The sequence below is a fragment of the Malaya genurostris genome, chromosome 3 (assembly GCF_030247185.1).
Source record: "Malaya genurostris strain Urasoe2022 chromosome 3, Malgen_1.1, whole genome shotgun sequence".
In the NCBI taxonomy this organism is placed as follows: Eukaryota; Metazoa; Arthropoda; class Insecta; order Diptera; family Culicidae; genus Malaya; species Malaya genurostris.
This window is the reverse complement of record NC_080572.1, coordinates 98,190,765-98,214,073: the sequence shown is the minus strand read 5'-3', so window position 1 is coordinate 98,214,073 and position 23,309 is coordinate 98,190,765. Positions and strand designations below refer to the sequence as shown.

The 23,309-nt window shown below is 37.3% G+C and overlaps 1 protein-coding gene across 1 annotated transcript in view; it reads right to left on the bottom strand.

The window, feature by feature from the left end:
- The window catches only part of LOC131434564 (uncharacterized protein DDB_G0284459-like), a 186,742-nt gene that overhangs the window by 25,001 nt on the left and 138,432 nt on the right, over positions 1 to 23,309 (bottom strand). The window lies entirely within an intron of this gene.

The following is a 23,309-nucleotide window of genomic DNA, read 5'->3' as shown; positions in this document are numbered from 1 at the left end:
TTTGTAATATCTTTTATAACCAATAAACTTACAGTTTCCCTTGAAAAAGACCATAACCAGTGGTCGAAACGTCGGGCAGTATATAACAGCCGTTCTTATTTAACAGACCGCTAAAGCCGAAACCATAATTAATGCAAAATACATTTATTTCATAGGCAATATACATAAGTTTTTCTTCGCCGTGGCATCCACAATACATAGTACTTTGAACCTAATACATTTCGAATATCATATTAGTATGACGGTATGCATTAGTTAATCTAAACACTGTTTTTATCCAGCGATTTGCGATTATAAATTACATTAAATAAAATACATTTATTTTGTACATGATCTTATAACTATTTAGGTTTGTTTGTATCAGTTCAGCACTTTTATTCATATAATATAGCTGTCTATTGGTTGAACTCATGGAAGAGAAAGGGGTCTAACATAAAATAAAATTTTAATTGGAACTTTAATGGACTTAATGAAATGATAAAGAAGTATCGTGTACGTAAGGTCACGACAAGCAAGAATGTCGCGAACATTGGATAGTCTACCTTGAGTACGCAAGCAATTTATTAGTTGAGATCTGACATCACGATACTCCACGCATGAACAATATCGCGATAACCTTCGCCACAACTTTTTTTTTATAAACGGGAATAATTAACGATTGTTTCTAAAACGCGGGTAAACGGAATCTTTGAACGATTGATTGTTTGCAGAGTGGCTCAGCCAAAATACTGATAGAACGAAAAAAATGCAGCTGAGGGAATAACGTCAAGTCCTGGCGAGAGAGAGCTAGAGTAACGGCTCTCTATTTAATCTCATCTGTAAGGACGTTACCTCAAAAGCCACTAAAATCACTAGAATTGTTTCATATTTCTGCTTAATTCACCTTGTTCCACATTGAGAACTGATTCACATTTCTTGGAAACTGAACTAATATTCAAAAAACAGCTAACACACTTCTGATATGTTCACTACTCTCTTCCCAATTTCATCTTAATGAGATTTTATTCACACTATTGTTGTTTGACTTTTAAAAGTTATTGGGTTAAAGACTATCCCAGAAAGTATGGACGCAACCAAAAACCGCTGGCATTTCGCAATGGTTCAGAATCTGTCAATTTTTATGGCTGCGTCCTGTTGTTTACACTCTTCTCTAACGACTTGTGCAGTTGTTTATTCGTTTTCATTAGTTTGTTTCGAAATGCGTGGACTTTCAGCAGAACAACGTTGAAAAATTGTGTACAAATGGTGTACAGAACGCGGACTGTCAATGAGAAAGATAGCAAACATAGAAGGAGTAAGTGAAAAATTTGTGCGAAATGCAATCAGGAAGTTCGGTGAGGATAACACCTTTGAGAATAAACCGAAAACGGGTCGAAAAAAAGGTTCTGCTAAACCTCAGTTGGATAAACGTATACTGAAGGCGTTCGAGCAAAAGAAGGAGGTTTCAGTTCGGAATGTGGGCAAAAAAGTGGGCACTTCGAAGTCAAATGTTCTTTGTGCTAAAGAACGTTTGAATCTTCGAGCCTATAAGAAGCAGAAACAACCAAAACGTAGTCCGAAACAAGAAGCATCGATCAGGCCGAGGGTTCGAAAGCTGTACAATACGATTCTTGCTGAAAATTTGAACTGCATAATCATGGACGACGAAACCTACGTGAAACTCGATTACAAATCATGGCCGGAGCCACAATATTATACGGTGCGAGAAGGACAAGTGTTAAACCAGTCCGAGGCATCGATTGAAGTCGAAAAATTTGGTAAGAAAGCTATGGTCTGGCAAGCAATTTGTAACTGCGGTAAGATTTCGAAACCCTTCATCACCACTGCTTCAATGAACAGCGAAATATACATCAAGGAATGTTTACAAAAACGACTTCTACCAATGATTTGAAGCCACAAGGATCCTGTTGTCTTTTGGCGAGATCTTGCTTCTTGCCACTATTCGAAATCAACGGTAGAATGGTATACTACCAAAAATGTCATTTTCATCCCAAAAGACATGAATCCACCAAATTGCCCACAACTTCGACCAATTGAGAAATTTTGGGCATTAACGAAGGCACATCTTAGGAAACATGTCTCGGCCGACGAAACCATTCAACAGTTCGAAAAAGATTGGAAAAAAGTGTCAAAACTTGTCGCCAAGAAGTCTGTACGGAATTTAATGAAGAACGTTCGCAAGAAGGTGCGCCAGCTAATCTAAAATGGCTAAGTAGCAAATGTTGAGAATAATTTTCTGTTGTTGTAGTCTAATATTATCAGTATACCGAATAAAATTTGAATATCTAACACTTGTGAATTATTTACAGCGAAATGGAAGTGCGTCCATACTTTCTGGGACAGTCTTTATGAATCGTTCTACATTTTAAACTTTACTGTAAGGTTAATCTGGATTGGCCTTTTTAAAAATATGAAAATATTAGATGCACAGCCGATGGAACTGAATTTTTTTTCATAACATTATGAGAAAACTGGGCAAACTTGCGATCTGAAATGAGATGGAAACAAGGCGCACTCAGATGAATCAAATGCAAATTTTCGTTGCATATTTTATGAAGATTCTTATTGCTTATCCGGTAGTTTTAGAAGTTTTCAACCGTTGATTAGGCAAGTGAAAAGGAAGCATCACTAATTATGAAGTCATCCAACATTGAATAGTTGTGAACGACCACTGAAAAAAAACCATCACTGAAGGATTTAAAACAATATTTTTCAATAAGAAAGTGTGACCAACATAGTAAAACATTTGGTTCTGGTACCTTGAAAAATATTATTCATGTTCAAAGTCATGAGATGAAGAGATGAGATGAAAATAGTAGTTCAGATGGAATAGAGAATAACGTTATCTTATTTAGACTCTTAGTTTCCTACCCATTTCAGGTGTAATATAAGAAACAAAAAATATATTGGTCGGTCCATCTTTGGTAAAGCATAGGAGATTTACATCTTGATTCAATTTGGCTTCTGTCCTAGTCCATACTGTTTGCAGTAATTTCAATAACAACAATAACATAAAATTTTGAATATAAGAGAAGTGACCGATCAGTAAAACGAACAACACTCTATTCCTTCAATCAGCTACGTTACGACCACATCGATACGGTTTTGGTGAAATTGTGTTAAAATGATAAACATAAAAAAAATTTAAAAATGTCGTACAGTTTGTATATACAAAACAAAATATTGCTTTCAATAACTTCTGCTCATTTATTTACAGTGCTGTTCTTCCAAAAATATTCAACTCTCGCTAATAAGCAAGTTTTCAGTCATCGACCCATTACCCAAGATTATCATCTCATCACGGCTAGTAAGACTTTCTCCCTTGAAGCACCACTCCATCATTTACCGCTCATTCATCATAGCCATTGTCATCTTGATAGAAATGACGGCTTTCATTGAATGAAATCGATACCCCACGACGACTATCGAAAGTAAAAGTGTCACCACATTGGCTTCCATCCACCGTACCAACAGATGATAACGAGCGTGGTGGCGAAGTAGCGCGCACCATAAATCACCGTGCTATTCCATTCCGTATTGGGAATAAAATTCCGTTCGAGTACGTATCTTGACTCTTCGGGTAAGTTAAACGGGCAACCAAGATTACTGCATCCATGGTCAAGCATTGTCGATGGTATAAGTATTACTGTGTAAACCGGTATAAATAAATCGTTTTGTAATTAGTCAACGCACCGTTGCGTGATCGATTCAGACTCTACAACGGTGGACTAAGTTTCTTAGTTGGCCAGGTCCGCTTGCGGTTGATGGGTCAAATGAACACGACCGCGGTTGTAGCTGAATGAAAATACCTCTACATTTATGCTGGACATGGCTGATTTACACCACGCTGTTTCGCGTTGTAATGTGCATGATTAATGTCTGTGAACATATTAGTATCACTTTTCGAACGGCATACGGCTTCTAAAAATCCAATTTAACCACTAAATCGAACCACTTTCGATTTGAAACGTAAACATGAATTTAATTATACGCACAGCTCATTGAAACCTTTAAGCGCTGGATAGTTTACTTCTTGTAGCTTTATTTCATAAAACCGAGATTTCCATTAACCTGGTCTGACGAAATACCTGTACCTACATTACTTGTAGCAGTTGCCCATGTGACGACGGTGATCAAGTTCAAGCTAGCGGTAGATTATCGTACTGCTAGCCGTTTCTCCTTAAACAGGCTGACTATATGCCACCACCGGACATTCGCGTTGCGATAATCTACAATTCGGGAAATCCACGGGAGGCATTGGTTATGTGGCGGACAACTTACGACACCACCGCTGGTTCTCGGATCGCCACTTGATGGTTGCAACGTAATGGCCGACTAAGGCCACACGGGAACGCTCCTGCCGTTAAAATGGATTTAGTTTTAACGTCCGCAAAGATGCAGATCGTTGATAGATAACGTGCCTCCCATATCGAATGTGCACCGGCGCAACAGAACCGGCGCGTGAAAAGTGCAATTGGCTTTGGCCGTAGCTACCTGCATCAATGGTCCCGCCGCGAAAGAGTACCGCAGCGTAGAACACGTGAAATTTATTGCTGCGCGTTACACCGCCCGTTGCAAACCGGCTTGGGGTTCGAGGCGTACGGTTCAAGCATGACACTGCCTTGAAGGAACGCTCCATTCCAAGCATTCCGTTGTGGTAGCACCGCATTAATATCGTAATTCAGTTAAGCTGTTGGTTTGCCTTAAACTGCCGTTTTATCGTTGGTATAGAAACTCAACCGGCTGCTATCACTTCAGATAAGTTAAGTTGATTTTTATAAATATGGTGGAGTCCTTTAAAAAAATAATAATAAAAAAAATAAACTAATGGTAGTCAAGTCCGTGTCAGGACTCTAATTAGCTAATTTGTTAAATGAAAACAAAGAAATTCTGTTGGAAATTCAAATATTCTTAGTAATGAAACTTTCTGGGGGGCCGTGGAGATATTGGAGATCCGTAAATTTTTAGACAAATCTTCAAAAGCGGTATTATTGGCCTGAGCCAAGACGTAAAATTGTATTTTAGGATGCTTCCAGTTTTACACGGTTATACTGGACAACATATTGAAGATGTCGGTAAGTGCATTTTTACAGAAAAAATCAGTTAAAAGACAATGATCAAATTACTGTAGAATCAACTGATAGGCGCAAAATTAACTATCATTCCCGTTTTGTTGCAATTCTCCTTCTTTCTGATTGGTACTTCGAAGACTGACTGTTAGACTTTAAAAAAATAAAAAATGAAACTAATTAAAAGCCTCCTTTCGGAATGTGAAAGAAAGTTCAACCAATGATACGATTTAAGAAATAAATTCGTGTAAAACGGGTTAAATGGGCTAGTACTGTCATTCCCATTGTATGTACTTGCATGGTTGAAGTTTTCTATGTAACATGGACAATATTGATAGATCGTATTGGATATGCTTCCGGATTATAGATTAAAGTCCAACTCAATATTATAGCAATAAAACAATGGGACCATTAAAACTATATGCAATCGATTTTTTTAGACGTATTTACATCAGAAACACTTAAAACACTTGAATACAATCCAGTACAAAAATGGAAACTTGGGGTAAAATGAACATGATAGCGTTTCATGAGGTCCTTATAAATACGTGATCTCGATTTTATAGACCATGTTACACCAAAAAATGTTTTGTTGTTATCTGTAACATGCCTTTTTAAAGTTGTCGCGTTTTTGGTCAATTTTCCCACTGTGCAATGGTTTGGCAAGCAATTTGTGAGTGTGGAATGCTTTCGAATCCATTTGTGGCAAGAGAATGCTTGCAGCGGCACCTACTATCCATGACCCGCCGAAAACATCAGAACACAGTGCTGTTTTGGTCAGATTTGGTATCAGTGCATTACGTGAAGGACACGGTAGCCTCGTACAAAACCAACGAAATTGAATTCGTACCCAAGAAGATGAACAACAAGGAACAGTATAACGATTTACCTTCCAAATTTTGGGAAAAGACCTAACAAAACTATCCAAAACCTCTTCTTACACAGTGGAGATGGACATCTCTAGTGTGAGGAACCCAAATGCGATCGGCTTAGCTAATGTCACCGGGGAATTTTTCGTCGGTTGGAGATCCGCAATCTTACAGACTCTCTGAGCATATGTATATGTATAAGATACACATTTGTATATTGAGCTTATGATAAAGGTAGGACTCTTTTGAAGTAATACCGAAAGGTGGTGCCGGGAGGACCTAGGCCAGTGCTCAAGGTGTTTATAGTGAGTAGTTCCCTTGAAGGAAGCGTGCAGTTTCTTGAGAGGGGAGAGTCTCACAAGCCATTCACGCCAAGTGAGATAGCTCAATCTACCAAATGCGTGATGGGGAAGTACGTAAATGTATTTTCACCTTGTCAAAAAAGAGAAAAAGTTTTGGGTCGTAAAAAATATCTCCTGGAACCAAGGATGGCTTTTATCGTATCAAAGAACGCTCACTAGCTACTCTTCACACGATTGAATTAAAGAGAGACGGATATCATCGCAGCAACAAAAACCCGGCATGGCTCATTTAACATAGAATAGACACCAGTGCGAGAGCGAATTTCTCTCGATGACATTTCTGAAAATCAAAGGTTAGAACGCTGCTGTGGGGATCCTTCTAAAGCAACAAACGGTCGCTTATTCTTGTTTCGCGATCCGATTCTATACAGGCAGTTGATAATTTCTATAGAATCATTTTACTATTGCCGCTTATTCTAACTATGTGCATATAACCTTTGTATAAGTTGTGTCTATGAAAATATCTGTGAATGCTCCATATTGCGAATTCTCTCTTGGGAAATTCCACACAGCAACGATCATAATCAGACTGTAAATTTCTTTCTAATAGCGTGAAATACTCAGAGTATGAAGTGGAGCGAAGAAATGTATAAAAATTCTCTCACGGCTCATGCATTGAGAGACACGATTTCTTGTAGCATCTTCTACCGGATTAAAAGTGTTGTATACAATATAGATAGCAATATAGCAGCTTCTGTCAAATTTTCGGCCTGGAACAAAACATATTCGTAAGTGTTTTTAGCTTTTTTTTACAAAAAACGTGCTGACGAAATAGTCCAAAAATTTTAAAATCTCGGGTATATTCGATAATCATAAATTACCGATGTTACCAACGACGGTTGTACGTCTAAAGCAAATTCGGCATCGGGAGTACAAAAGATGAGCGAAGATTCCGAACTATCGAATGATTTGGACTAATGATGCGTTTACTAGGACAAATTTCTCAATAATCAGAGTCACAAAGTTTGCACAGAGCTCACTCAGAATGTGAAATCAAGCCACAGCATTTTCACATGCGTGAATTGCTTTGCTGAGCCAGATAGTGAATCAGATTATGAGTGAAACGTTTTGTTTATCTATTTAAATTATGGTCCTAACTCAAAAACAATTTCATTTTATTTCACTAAGTCAGTAATTTTAAAAATTTAAATTTCACTAAGTCAGTAATTTTAAAATAAAATGATATTTTTCTTGTACACTGAAATGAAAATCTTATTTACAATCATTAGATTTGTCATATGAATCATAGGAAGAATATAATTTACAGAAGTTATATGGAAACTAATAATCTTTATTTAAAGTGTACGTTAAATCTAAATAGACGTTACCACAATGAAAGTTATAAGAATATCTCATATAATGTATATGGTAATCCGATGAAACCTAACTCGTTACATAATTTATGTTCATTGGATATGTCTTATGAATCGTACGCAGATATGGACAACTCTACATAAAATCTAAATGATGTTCAATAAATTTTATATCTTCATAATCTTTATTATAATAATAAAAATACCATACACAAGTTATGTGAAAAGTCGATAAAACTTAAGCCAATATAATTTTAAAATTCATTACATTTTTCTATTAATCGCATGCTGATTATGTTTAATAAAAGTCATGTGAAAACTTATAATTTTCATTGGAAGCGTACATCAAATCTTCATCAAGGAAGAAAACGAGATACTGTTTTCTTAAGCTGAAGAAAATAATAAGAATTTTTTTTTAACTTAGACATATAATGGTGTTTGTTTTTACGAAAGAATAGTGAATCTTACTGCTTGAAGCTGAAGAAAGAGTTGTGTCCTCGATATTCATCAACTGCTCCAGACAGTTTTTTAGGAAGGTCCGTTATTTCAAATCACTGACAAGACAGCTCATTCAATTTCGTTCAAGGATATGCCCTAACGGATTATGAAATAAATACCCGGTACGTATCATCACTCTGTCTGTCTAATAAGAGGATTTAAATTTTATATTTATAGTTTCGGGATCCTACTTCTCCTTCGCAAATATCAGGAGGTGCTCTCTTACAAAACTAACGACTAGTATAGTTCAAATCCTCGATAAAAGAAGTAGTTTCCGATTCGTTGTGCATCTGATTCGTCTGGTGACAGTAAATATCCGATGAAATCAGCCAGTTCCAAAGAAGTAAGTGTAGTTGAAATATTAAAACAAATTTTCATTATGAAACTCTACGTACGAAAAATATAACAAGTTTTTGATAAGACAATTATTTTTATTGTTTTTGATCCCCTTAAGCACCATTATCCCAGTATTTTAATTAATTTGAATCTTATATGTAACACTTATTCAATCAAATAGCAATCATTTGATCTATATATAACTGCTATATAGAACTGGGATGACCTCCATCAAAAGTTATATATAAATTTTATGAAACTAGTCATATGGTGTGGATATCTAGTAATGGTAATAGGACGCGCCAATAAATTTGACTCAGACTGGAAATTTCATTCGTTATATGAAAATCTTGCAAAAGTAACGTTACGAAGAGTTTTATGTTTCATAAGATTATCTTATATATTTGACATGATGTTGAATACACTCTGTAGCTATCAATGGAAATGCTAGTAGTGAAAATCATATTATGTGAAAATGAGAATTTAGCTCAGTGTAATATCAATAAGGCTGAAAAAATCTCATTTACACACAAAATTTTATCATGTCTGATTGTTTCTTGCTTCAAAATGTGACTGGCCATTTTTGTCCCAACCATTTTGAGATCTTCAAGGTTTGTGCACTCCGATCCCGATTATGCTCGTATACATGGGGACTTGTACTTCAAACCAATTGAGTTTTGTAACTGAAGGTTGTAGCTTCCGAGCAGTATATAACACTCCGACTGAAAATATTATGTCCCGCACTATTGGTTGGCGCAAAATGTCTATGGATTATGTAGAATTTATTTTCAATCGCATTTTCAGCAAAGATCGCAAATCATGAGATAAGGTTCGGCAAAGTCTTGGTATTAAAAATCTTTGGGGAATTTGGCCTTTCTGTTTTTCAACAGACTTCGCAGCTGATTCACAGTGTACAGAACCAATGCATGACTGGGGCCAGTGTTGGTGATTGCCGAAAATTTCACAGAAGCTGCTATATTGCTATCTATATTGTATACAACATTTTCAATCCGGTAGAAGATGCTACAAGAACTCGAGTCTCTCAATGCATGAATCGCGAGAGAATTTTTCTACATTCCTTCGCTCCACGTCATACTCTGAGTATTTCACGGCCCTTAAAAAAATTACAGTCTGATAATGATCGTTGCTGTGTGGAATTTCCCAAGAGAGAATCGCAAGTTGACAATTATCGCAGAAAATCGAGTCGATGATTCAACTTGATGATTCTCATACTAGGTTGCAATATTTCAAAACCCTTGTGTGGAGCATTCACAGACATTTTCATAGACAACTTATACAACTTATACAAAGGTTATATGCACATAGTTAGAATAAGCGGCAATAGTAAAATGATTCTATCGCAATTATCAACTGCCTGTATAGAATCGGATCGCGAAACGAGAATAAGCGACCGTTTGTTGCTTCAGAGAAGATCCCCACAGCAGCGTGCTAACCTTTGGTTCTCAGAAATGTCATCGAGAGAAATTCGCTCTCGCACTGGTGTCGATTCTATGTTAAATGAGCCGTGCCGGGTTTTTGTTGTTGCGATGATTTCCAACTCTCTTTGATTGACTGATTCAATCGTGGAATAGTTGCTAGTGAACGTTCTTTGATACGATAAAAGCCATCCTTGACTGGGGCTACGATCCTACTGACACTAAGAATCCTTCCAGATCGGGACATGAACATACGACAACTGCTTGGTAAGACTAGTGCCTTATGTACTGATCCGTCAACCCGGAAAAAAACACCCAGGATGTAAACAACATATTTTCAGTATTTCGGAATAACTTACAACTTCGATCGTGATTTAATACAATTATGAAGCCCGTTTTTCGCATTGTTAAGAGATACGAATAGCAAAATGTTCGCATCGTTTGCCCGAGACAGGTTTAAAGTTGCACCACCTCTAGAAACTTCCTTTTAGCCAGCGGAAACAATTGCCAATTTGTGAATAATCAGTAGTAGACATCGATCATTGCATTATGTTATTACCGTGGAAAATTGGTGTATCGTGTATGCAATGCCTTCATGGTAGTTCGGCGTCCACCGATGGGCAACTATTTGCGAGACAAGAGTCTTGTTACACTCGAAGCATGCATTCAAGTCACTCTACTTGTTTTGTAAATCCTGAGGGTTCGCTTCAGTTTCGCCCGCATTGCTGTACATTTTTCTCTACCAGATCGCGAGGCGCTAGTTTTAAAGGCAATTTATTTATCTGCATGGCGAATCTCGCTGTGGCCTACAGTCGAATACGTTCCTAATGAAGTAATATCTTCTGGTCTTGTTTTTGGAGGCAAGGGCAGTGCTAGGAATGGGGTTTGATGCATACTCGTGAATTTTTTTACGTGCCTGCTTTGGATCGGGTTACAAGCGATGAGTTGTTGTTATAGTATATATGTTTACGAGCGTTTTTTCACTATTCACACAAGTCGCTCTCGGTTACCTGCTCGTACCGTCTACCGACACTGGTTGGGCAGCCCATAAAGCAAGTGGAATCTGTGGTGGTCAGTTTCTTTATTTGGTCTTGGGGCCTCACATCAAATGATAAGAGTCAGTGTATTGGGACTTGTTCAATTTCGCGAAGGACTTTATTACTGCTGCATCGAAGTGGCGTTCGAGGGCCAACAGGAACCGGTTTTCATTTATCGCACTTGTCTTGACCCTCCCCGTTAACTTTATGGAGAAGCAAACCGCACTTCCGATGGAGTAAAACTGTTGATTTAGTGGTTCGCGACGAAATTGATTGTTTTTCTCCTCTGCTTTCCACGACATCAACATGACCTACATTAGCGAACGCATTGGGAACGATTCGGTAAGCCTTTAAAAACTATGTTTTTTCGTTTCAAACTCTCGATAAAATCGCAGTTGTACACACTAGGAAATTTCACAGTCGAAAGAAATTTCATTGGATGCATTTTAAATGCGAGTTTGTAAAAAAGTATCATTCAAAGAATTGGTTTCCCCATCTAAAAATTTGTCTATCGACAATGTCCTGGAAGATCGGCATTGTAAAATGGAAACAATAATAATAATAGTAATTTGTTTTCCTATTGTGATGGCTCCTGGACTCCGGTTTGACTACAAACTTGAGCATCAGCATCAGCGAAGCTAGCCTGCACTGGTCATGTAGTCACACAAATGTTCCATTCTTGGTAAAACCAAGCTCGGGTAAAGTGGGAATCCTTAATCATCATTTCAACAGGTAGATATTTACAACTGTCCCGTACCCTTCGGGAGAAACAAGAGCGTTGTGGAAAAAATCCTATTTTATGTCTTTATAGTGGAAAGGAAGCAAGGGAGCCAATTTATTGTAGCAGTGTGGGAATTTTTGTTGACTGTAAATTCTCTTGTTCCCTTTATATATCCTGGTTCCAAAATGATACTGAAAAACGCAATGAAAAGAAAATGAAGAGGGTTTTCTTGTTCGTTATTTACGTCACTTATAGAAGCGGTCAAATTGAATCCAGTAATTATATTATACAGTTAAATATGTAGAATTAATCAACACCTTACTTTAGTTTAATTTGAATCATTTATTTACTTATATCGTTTATTTATAACCGGGTTTTGCCTACCATTTGAATCAATTATTTTCGCTAGAATAAAAAATTTTTAACACCATTTAATTCTACTATATGCATATCACGTCACTATACACATTCACAAACACAGCAATTATGTAAAAGACCGTAAGACATTTCATTTGATTCTAAGTTTGAGAAAATCGGTTGAGCGGACACAAAGAAAAGTGAGTTAGTTAAATGTTGAAGATTTGGTCACCATTTCCGGTACTTCCGGTACTGGATTCCGGGAACCTGTATATCCGATGTTAAGGAGTGTATCGAAAAGTAGTTAGCAACATTGATTACATTAATAGAGAAAAAACATCTTTTGACATCAGTTTTCGATATATTGCAGAAAAATTATATTTTTTTTTGCATTTCACTGATTATATTGAAAAAAATCCTAGTTTTTGTGAAACGCTCGCACTTTGGACAGTTACTTTTGTGACTTTCCTGGTGGCAGCTGTCCAGTTTTTTTTGAACTCCTGCATGTTTTGGGACACTGTACCTTCCTTCCGAAAGTGCCGCTTGACAATTGCCCAATACCTTTCAATTGGCCGAAGATCCGGGCAGTTCGGTGGGTTGATGTCCTTTTCCACGAATTGTACATTATTTTTTGATAATCACTGTAGAACGGAGTTGGCGTAGTGGGCTGAAGCCAAATCCGGCCAGAAGAGAGGAGGAGCCTTATGCTTTCTGTACAGCGGCAGCATTCTCTTCTTCAAACATTCTTCCTCGTACACCTTGGCGTTAATTGTGCCCTTCGTGAAGAAAATCGACGACCGCAAACCATAGGTACAAATTGTTTGCCAGACCAACACCTTCTGCCAAAACTTTTCCATCGCCGCCTTGGTGTCAACGTCGTCCAGGTCCTGGTGCACCGATTTCGTTTAATATTGCGGTCCGGCAGCGCTCGAGAGTCTTCCTTGGCGTAGGTTTCGTCGTCGATCAGGATGCACCCGTCTTTATTCTGTAGAATCCGGTTATACAGTTTTCGTGCTCTTGTTTTGGCCTGAACTTGCTGTACCAGGGACTTTTTCGGCACCTTCTTTTTCTTGTACGTTTTCAGGGAGTTCCGAACTTTGATCCGTTGAATCATCCCGATGCTGGTGTTGAACTGCTTGGCCGAATCCCGCGTCGACGCCGATGGGTTTTTCCTGATGTATTCAACCACTTTTAAGTCCCGGCCGGGCTAGCTGGGACCCGTATTCCTACCGGATCGGGACAAATCCTTCATGTAAGGGGTCTCACCGAACTTCTCGATAATATTTTTGACACTGGTGTGGTGCACTTTCATCCGTTTTGCAATTTCGTTGTACGTGACACCATTCTGAGCACCAAGTGTGTAGTGTAATTTTCTTTCGCGTCTCCGGATCAATTCGACTCATCATTGAAGCGATAAACCGTACCGAAACCAATCAATTGCGCAGCTGTTAACATGTAACCGCAAAACACGCTGCAAAAAATTAAGCCATTTCAGAGTAATAACTGTTTGAATGTTTCTAACTACTTATCGATACACTCCTTAGTTTGTGTGTTCTTAACTTACAAGACTTGTAAACTGTGAGTTTATTGATTTTGATCATCTTCACATCTTTTTCTATGAAGTCAAACTTTTGAATTTGTAGTTTTTTCACTCATCACTCTGTAATTCCGAAACCGGAGTGCCAAATTCCTACAAATATTATGGAACAACAGCACCATTTATTTGAGTTTAAGTTGGTGAAAATCGGTTCAGCCATTTTGGAGAAAAGAGAGTGCATATCTTTCTCATACATACACACACAGACGTTTTGGGTACTCGACTAACTGAATCGAATTGTATATGACACTCGGCCCTACAAGCCTTGTTTCAAAAGTCGAGTTTTACAGTGATTGCATAGCCTTTCTGTATGAAAAAGGCAAAAAGTTTTTCCAAACAGTTTTTATCGCGCGTCAAAGATTTCGGCATACGAACCTAAGTTTGAGCATATGTCCCTTGCATTGCTTTTTATGTTCAGTTAAGGTAAACAGTGTTTAGTGAAAGAAGGAAATTTAGTTCTTAACGACGTCACACGTTCCGGCTAGCGAAAATTGAAAGATGACACCGAATCGCAAGCATCACCCGTGTAGAAGTGATTGGCTTATCAATAGCAAATTTTATTATTGAAACCGAACATCTCGAAGGTAGAAATTAACATTATTCAGTTTGAAATAAGAGTTGAATTATCACAAACCATAACAAAGTCTGTATAAGAAAATAGTAACAAAATATCAAATTCTTTCATTGCAATATCAAAGCAAAAATAAAATATTTATAATAGACAAATTTTTCAGTTAATGGATATGCTAACACCCGAAAAGAATAATACCATGAACATTTCTCTTATGTGATTGTGATCCTGTTTATTTCAGTTATTTATTACGGGATCAATTGTACTGAGTTAAATTGAAATATCTCATCAATTACTAAATAAGATAAAATAACTAATATTGATGCTTAACAGATATTGTAAAATTTCTCGATTCTTTTGATGAAATATCAAGAAAATATCAAGTATCGCTATGATAGCACAGTCATTATTTTGTTCTTTGTTTGCTATTCACATCTACCCGGGTATTGGCTGAAGACGACACGTAAATGCACCGACAGATTGCAGAGGCGCTCAAGTCGAAAGACGTTCACGCCACACTGGGAAGTCTCCAGTGGGAAGTGTTTGCCCATGCGGCTCACCCGAAAATGGCTCAGTCAGAGGCTTAACACCAAAAACAATGATTTCATCTGGCTAGGCATCAAGAGATTCCAAAATTAGTGTTAGCATTAGAGACCGCCCATGTGTTGCTACTCCGTTATTGATCAGAATCAATTAGGCTTTCAAAATGTTTTTTTCGGAAACAACTTGCTAGGGAATAGTGTAAATTGCATTGATCCCTGCATGCTGATCAATACCGACGCCGGCCACATCCGAATACAGATCTACTTGGGAAGGAAGGTTGTTAGTTCAATGCATGTTACTACTATAAACCGAGGAATCCTCTGCATTTCCACAAGCATCACAGGAAGGGGTTGTTTGGTAATAAATTTTCGAAAAATATTATCATGCGTTTATTAGAGATGGTAGGGTATAGAGATTCTCATACCCGAACCCGACCTGTACCCGAGTGAGCAGTAAAAATTTTTACCCGTACCCGACCCGTACCCAATTAAAAATAAAAAATTGTATGTAATGTAAATGTAGACCATGTTCGATGTACGTTCTACTATGTCTGTCTGGCGTTTTAGAATGACTAAAACAAGATTCAGAGTGGCGAAATGGTAGCGCGTATGCACGGAATGCATAAGAACGCAAGTTCGAGTCCTATCTCTGAGCGTATCTTTTTCCAAAAATTCATCTTTTCTGTTAGTTTTTCTTTCATTTGGCTTCTCCAATATATGTTTCCGCTCAGTCGTTGCAAAAACTGAACTTAGTTATGGCGGCTTTACGTCATACAACTAAAATTAAGAAATCGATGAAAAATTTTACTCGTACCCGACGGGTTTTTGGTTCGGGTAAAATAACTGAAACTCAACCATCTCTAGTGTTTATTGCTCTGGGTAGCCGGCTACCGAGAATATGTTGCAATTTTATAACGTTTTGTATTAATATGTGCTTCCCTACTAAAATACGAATTTTTTTTCGAAACTCGTAAAACTCCGGACAGCTGGCTGTCGGGAATTTCGCTATCAATTCATATGACACTTCTGTTGAGTTCTGTTCTTTTCAGTTGTCGTAATACTGGCAAGATATCACTCTAGGTATCAAGAAATTGAAAAAAAATGTAAAGAAAGTAAAATAAAATTTTTCAAATGAAATATCTATAACGGTTCCCTTACGATTATTGCGTTTTATAAAAAAAAAACGGAATATTATTAGGTGGCAAAGAGCGTTTGAATTTCATCGAAATAAAAAAAAATCATTTGCTATATTAAACTACAACAAAAACAAAGGTTTGGCAAGAACAAACTTACTTCGCAAAGCTGTGTAAACCCTACGAGTGGAAATTCGTTTAAAGTTAACCTTGATTACGGTTTTGCACCTATAAATTACCATTGTATTCAAGCTCGAATGCAAGTGCTTATATGCGCTTGCAGGTATGCTCGGAGGGAAATTACTACTTGGTGTTCACTTGTCAAACGGTAGATAAATTTCTTACAAACATCAAACTCCTCACAAGGAAGTCTGTTCTCTGTGACCTACACCGACTATTCAGTAAAATAGTTTGGTGACTGTAAGTGCCATTACCATATCATATTTTTCTGCGTAAGTGCCGAGTAAACGCCTGCTTTTTTGCGTTCACCGCAAACAATGCAAAACAAAACTAAAATTAACCGCGATTAGGAATGCCGCACTCGTGTGAGACACGCTATGCTACGTAGGATAATGCTCACCACAGCTGTAAGGTTGGTCACTTGGAGAGCCTGTGGCGGACGAGTATTTATTTTCTTTTCTATTTTGTGTGTCCACTTCTTGGAACCTGTTTTCATGTTGAATTCCGTTTTGACTAATCGAAGCTGACAGGTTGGACCCTGAACGAGAATTTGCAATCAAAACCTGTTCTTTTTTAGGGGTGATCATTTTATTTTCATATTGTATAACAGAAAACTGAAACTTTGAAAATCTTACAACTCGATGGATAAGAAGGGGCCATCGCTATTGTATTACCACTAACTGCATTTATGCTCGAATTACAGAATTATAAGCTTTAAGCTGATCCAAAAGTGAACAGACAAAATGTCGAAACCGCAATCACCGAACGACTTTTCGCTAGAATTTAATTTTCTGAACCAGTTCGAAATGGGAAGATAACGATTTAAGTTCGGCATGGCAATTGCGTTTAATTACACGTGCGTTCATCGCTGGCAGCGAACATTACCGCACACAGTTACTTTAATATTGGACACTCGGGCAACAGTTGAGTAGATTTAACCCTAGACGCTGACTAATGTTGATGTGATATTCGTGCAACATCTGTTCAGGTTGAACCGCTTGCCAGTGCTTTTCATGCAATAATTGATGTTCGAACCGGACCGAATGGCATTGGATAGTGCAGAAAGTGGCTTTTTTACCGCCCCTCAACCACATAATATGGGTAGCTGGAGGATTGCAACTTTGGGGTCACTATGAAAAACTACGGTTGACAAAAAAGTTAAACTTTAGGTTGATTAAGTTTGATGTAACTAAATGATAGATGAAGCGAAAGTTTTGGTGTTTCTAGGTATATTTATGTCGATCCAAGAAAGTCTATTTGAATTATGTAACAATCGAATAGTTGTACCAGTGATGCTGTCTAATTAGGAGCTAAAAGTAATAGATAGATGTCTAATCACATTTAACAAACTCTTCATTGACATGCTGTTTTTAGGCAAAATAGCTCTCACTTGATGAGGCATTCGAACAGATTCGTGATGAAATGAATACAAGTTTTTTGTTTAATTTCTGAGTATAACAAATAGGTTTTTTGTAACTTTCAAACTTTGAATCGATTCCTACAATTAGGAAGAAGAAAATTTCAAAATTACCACTCTCCTACTTTGACACATTCAATGGCTGCTTATACATTTTCGGGTGACCGCATATTTCGCATTGTATCAGCCTTCTTTGTATATAGGATAGGCATTTTGCATGCTGTAAATAAGATACACAACATTCTCCGATCAATTTTTTGAGTATTAGACTCATATTACGTCCCGCGTTTAATATTGAAGAGGTATATTGGCATCTCTCCCATAGTTTATGTGCGGCGTCTCGACCGATTTGTAGGTAATAACGCCGCTTAATTCCGAATGACGATGAAAAAATCTTTGTGTGTGATTGAACAAATATCTTCTACTATGTTCTATCTGCCACGAAGATAGGTTATGTCATTTTTTTGAGACGGGTTTCCAATGACATACCTTTTTATACGTGGCGCGAAAAAAAATTTCATTCACTGCAACGGAACTAACAATATACTATCGGTTATAGATATTCACAGATTATACATAATTCGCTACTTTTAGTTACCTTCTTGTTGTTGTCTTACGAGGTGAATTAACACTGACTCTCACAATTTTAGAGCACTTCCCAGAGCGGCATCTAACCCCACTTTACCCTACTACTCGACGCTCCTGCAGTATCAAATAATTGATGTAGAAACTGACTTTAGAATCTTTATAGGATACTTTTTTATTGTTGCGTTACATATAATGAACGCTTTGTTCAAATTTATAGTAAGTTTTAATAAATGATATGAACAAATCGAAAGAAAGAAAGAAACTTTTAAAAGCTATAACCAAATCGTCGTTACGATGCACAGAAATCAAATATACCCAAAAAATAACACAGTTGAAAAAAAATCAGTCAAAAACGAACGCGTTTTGATATGAACACGATTGACGCCAAACTGAATTGACTCAGCGTCATCCAGCTTACATGGAAGCGCGCTGACAAAGTCAATACATTGATCAAAATAATTACTGGCTTATAAGATATTTAGACTGGCGGTTTAGTCCCGCGTCCGGTCTAACCCCGGTCTCCCCTACAATTGCCTACAATTTACTAAAACTACGCGACCCGATCAGATGGTAATAACAGAATTAAAACAACTGGAGTAATTTATTTCAGAATATGCTGTACCATTTTGAAATATTTTTGGCTAGTAAGCTGTTCAAATAACAAAAATCATAACAAAAAGACTCTAGCGGAAACAAAATCGTAACAGATTTTGAAACGTTTGTATCACAATTATTATTGAATTTGATATAAATACCGAAAGCAGAAATTTATAACAATAGTTGTGAAAAATTAGATAGCACATTTAACACAGAAAAACTATATCACAGCCAACTTTTAGCATCGTTTCAATCCAAAATTGTTGAACGATTTTTTTTATTAAATGGATAGTTTGTTTAGTGATCTGGTTTCTTGTTTTAGTTATTTGAAATTCTGATCATTATATTTCGATATAAAGCAACGGGAGAACTCGTTTTTCCAATTAATGAACGTTACCATGAGTCTTGCAAACTTTCAACTGTTTTCATTTGTTAAAAATCTCAAAATAACACAAATTGTTATACATATCAACTGTTCATATACTTGTGTTATGATTTTGTTATGTACATCTGATCGGGGATTCAACAGGACTCTTAGTACTTTGAATTTCATGTCTAGATATCTGGAGAACGGCTACTTTTAGGAGAAAGATTACTATCACTATTACTATTATAAGTATGTTTACTAGCTGTAGATTTATATTTGGGTGTTCAAATGACAAATGTCCAATTTCTTTAAATTGTCTTATTGATATATTCTTTATTTAAAAAAAGCACTAATAAAATTAATGGCAAACATCAGTTACACGTTTAAAATATAAATACCAATTTAAATAGGAATCTAAACATTTTTAAAAGAATTCAATTTCTTGTTTGTTTGTGAATAAGAATTAAAGCATCCAGTTATTTTCCTTCAATCTTTTTTGAACACCATTTTTGTGCTGTTTTTGGCACAATTCAACATAAGCTTGAGTCTTTTTTTGATTTCATGTTCAAATATCTCAAGAATGGCTGCGTCTAGATCTTAAAGACATTTTTTTGACTCTAGTTTGTAAAATTATATTCTATTGTTTAGTTGACACTTTTTTTTAATCAATAACTAGAAGTTTCTATATAATTTTGAATTGTTTCAGCAGTAATTTTAAAAAAGCACTCAATTCACATCTAATATTGGTTTTAATAACAGGTTTAAAAACCTGTTTTAATCCACCTAGTGGTGTAATGATGCCTTTCTCATATCAATCATACTATCATATATAATACTGTGGTATTCTTCAAAATAATTCTCTGCGATTCTTGAAAGAATAACCGAAATCGATTTGTTTGCACGCCTACTGATAAAAACTATCAATTGGAAAAGATTTGATGTCGATTTAGAAATTTTTTCAAGGTTTTTCCTCATTTTCAGTGGTGGTATACAATTTTTAACACACTTTACCCTATATTTTCGGATCCGAAAGTCGGTTCCGCATGTAAGGGATTACGCATGGGACCACAGGACCTTTCATTTGAATCTAAGTTTGTGAAAATCGGTCGGAACCGGAAGTCGGATCCAAACAATATTCGGGAATTTTTTATGGGACCTCAAGATCTTTCATTTGAACCTAAATTTGAGAAAATCGGTTCAGTCATCTCTGGGAAAAGTTAGTGCACTTATTTTCACAATTTTTTGCACATTTTACCCCATAATTCCGGAACCGGAAGTCGGATCCAAATAATATTCAGGAATTTTATATGGGACCACAAGACCTTTCATTTGAATTTAAGTTTGCGAAAATCGGTTCAGCCATCTCCGAGAAAAGTTAGTGCAAAAATACGTTACATACACACATACGCACATACACACACACATACACACACACACACACATACACACACAGACATTTTGCGTACTCGACGAACTGAGTCGAATGGTATATGACACTCGGCCCTCCGGTCCTCGGTTCAGAAGTCGGTTTTCACAGTGATTGCATAACCTTTCTATATGAGAAAGGCAAAAAATAGTAGCGTTGGTTTTGAGTGTAGGTTTTTTGTATACTTTTTCATTTCTTGAGAAACAATAAACTTTTCTACAGTGCATGTATTTTGTAGAGTTCCCGATTGATCTTCTACAACTTCTTCTCGGGCACAATTAAATAAAAGTAACAGTTTCCGAATTATAACAATTTGAAGAAAGTGCATGCAAAAACACATTATATTCTTATTAATGTTTGAAAAATTAATAATTTGGCATACTGATGATATGTATAAAGATGCCGGAGCAAGTCGATCTTAATTTTGACACTTTTCCTGTTGTTGCTGTCTGTTAGAATCAGAAGTATCACTTGTTTTAATTTGCTCTTTCTCCAACACTACTTTCCTCAAAACTCAGCTGACACCGGTAAACCGGATACCTCGACACAGTAACCTTGATATGGACATGATGTATCACTCTATTTATACATAGCGCCATGCATTATTCAGATGATCCAGCCCGCCGGATTGGACAGACATCGCATGGGGCAGCCCACTAATAATACTCTTGTTTATGTGCCCGGTCGTTGGACAAGTGAGAGTTCTGTTTTCACGAAACAAAAGCCACCGTACGGCCCGTACAAAGTACTATAAATATGTATAAGTATAATGTATGCTGTGCGGAATGATCTACACTCGACTAACAGGGCTTGTGATTTCTGAGCCGCTGGGTGGAAATTACACGGGTGACTGCTCGTTTTATAACAGTTGTTCCGGCTCGAAAAGATTCACTATTTCACTTTTGATTTCTTTTCCTTCCATGCCCAGTGGCGCTCCGCTGGCTTGCGTGGGTGTGGTCCTACTGGAAACGGCTGGCTTTGTTGATCATGCCCCGGTAGGTAATTCAACGGTAGTCAGCTCCGCGTGGATAAGATACTAATCTCGATTAGCAAGTGCGTATTTCAAGTGAATTTTAAACGCCCATTTACCCAGCCTTTTATTAGTATGCTAAGCACGAGTCCGAGAGAAGCCTTTCTCTCGGACGGGTTGGCAGAGTTTAGTTGGCACATACCAATTTGTGTACGCGTCTTGAAACACTTGGCGCGGCCACTATGTCAGCTGAATAACTATTTTGGTTCGAGTGTAGCCGGGCATTGTTCGAAGGACATTCAACTGTCCGTTCGGCATCAAGTGCTTACGATTGTGTCGTTTCAACGAACTCCGAAAAAAAAGATTCTTCGATTGGTCCTCTCGGCGGCAACTACCGGGCGTGAGAAAACGTTTTGCATAATAGTATACGACTCAAAACCAACGGACATCGGCAGGTGTGGGTTGGAAGCACGCCTCCATAATAAACTCGTTTTCACGCCGGCTCCCCTAGGGCACAGTCGATCCAAATATAGCAAATCGAGGTGAAATTCCAAGCGCAAGAATTCAATCCATGCAATGTATAAATAATATGACAATAAATAAATATTAAGCGAAAAATATCACGGCAAAAGAGCAAAACGAAATAGTTACTGCTTACCAGTCACTGTCCTCTTAGTCACACCGATATATTTTTATTTCACTTTTTATGCTATTACCTAGCCTGTACATTCAACTGCATGGGTAAAACCATGGGTATGGTCAGTATTCTGTTCCGATGTAAAATACCATTGATCTTAAATGAGATCACCGAATGCACAGTTTATGGTTTAGTCGATGAGAGGGATTTAATACTTGTATTCATATTTTTTAGTGCCGATTTCTGGCTCAGTAGTTAACGAGTTCATTGGAGTCGGTTTGAAAGGATTCCTATTGAGCAGCGTTAAAATGACACGTAAGTAGTAATAGAATTGTTTAAACGCATACTTAGCACACAGTTCTGCATATCATGATATAAATCTCTTCACATTTTTCTTTCAACTGCAAGAATCTCTCCGTATTGCGATATCCCTATTGAAAATCAATCCTCATTAGAGTTCGAATTCTGTGAATGTTCGCACTTCTTCGGCACAATCTTCCATGTGCACTGGGGTTTTGTGTTTTACACTTTAATTTTCGACATTATGTACAGTAATTCCATGAGAAATCCTCTGCAGTCCACCTCTCATGTAGTTTTCGAACTCCGTCTCGAAAAAATGTCTCGTCTTTTGAAGTGGTTCGAAAGTTTGAAGTCAATTTTCGATTTCGGCGAAAGAAGTAAACAAAAAACCTGTCAGATCGTGATGCATCCGTCGGAACAACCAGTAATCAGAATGAGCAATGTCAGGCAAATACGGCGGGTGCGGCAAAATGTTCCACTTGAGCGTTTCCAAATATGTTGTCACGACTTTTGCGACATGAAACCGTGCGTTGTTATGCAGGAGAATAACTTTATCATGTCTTTGCTTGTATGCTGGCCGTTCTTCTCGTAATGCACGGATTAAACGCAAACCAGATGCACAACATGACCTTCGAACCATTCGGCTTTGGTATTGATGTTGAGGTTGATGGCAACAATTGACCGGACATAGCATAGTATTTTTTCTTCCTGGGGTTATCATAGAATATCCATTTTTCGTCCCGTTTCTCTGTTGCCTTTGAATCAGCTTCTCGCAAGTGAAAACCACCTTTCAATGTCTTTCGGTTTCAGTTCATAACTGCCTTGCATTTGAATCATTTCCATGGATTTTAATCGTTCAGAAACTGCTTTTTGACTCACTTCCAATGATTCTGCAAGCCACTCTTGCGTTTGATTCGGATCTTCATCGAGTAATTTTTTGGTTGTCCAGAGCGAGGTCTGTCTTCAACTTTGAAATATCTATTCTC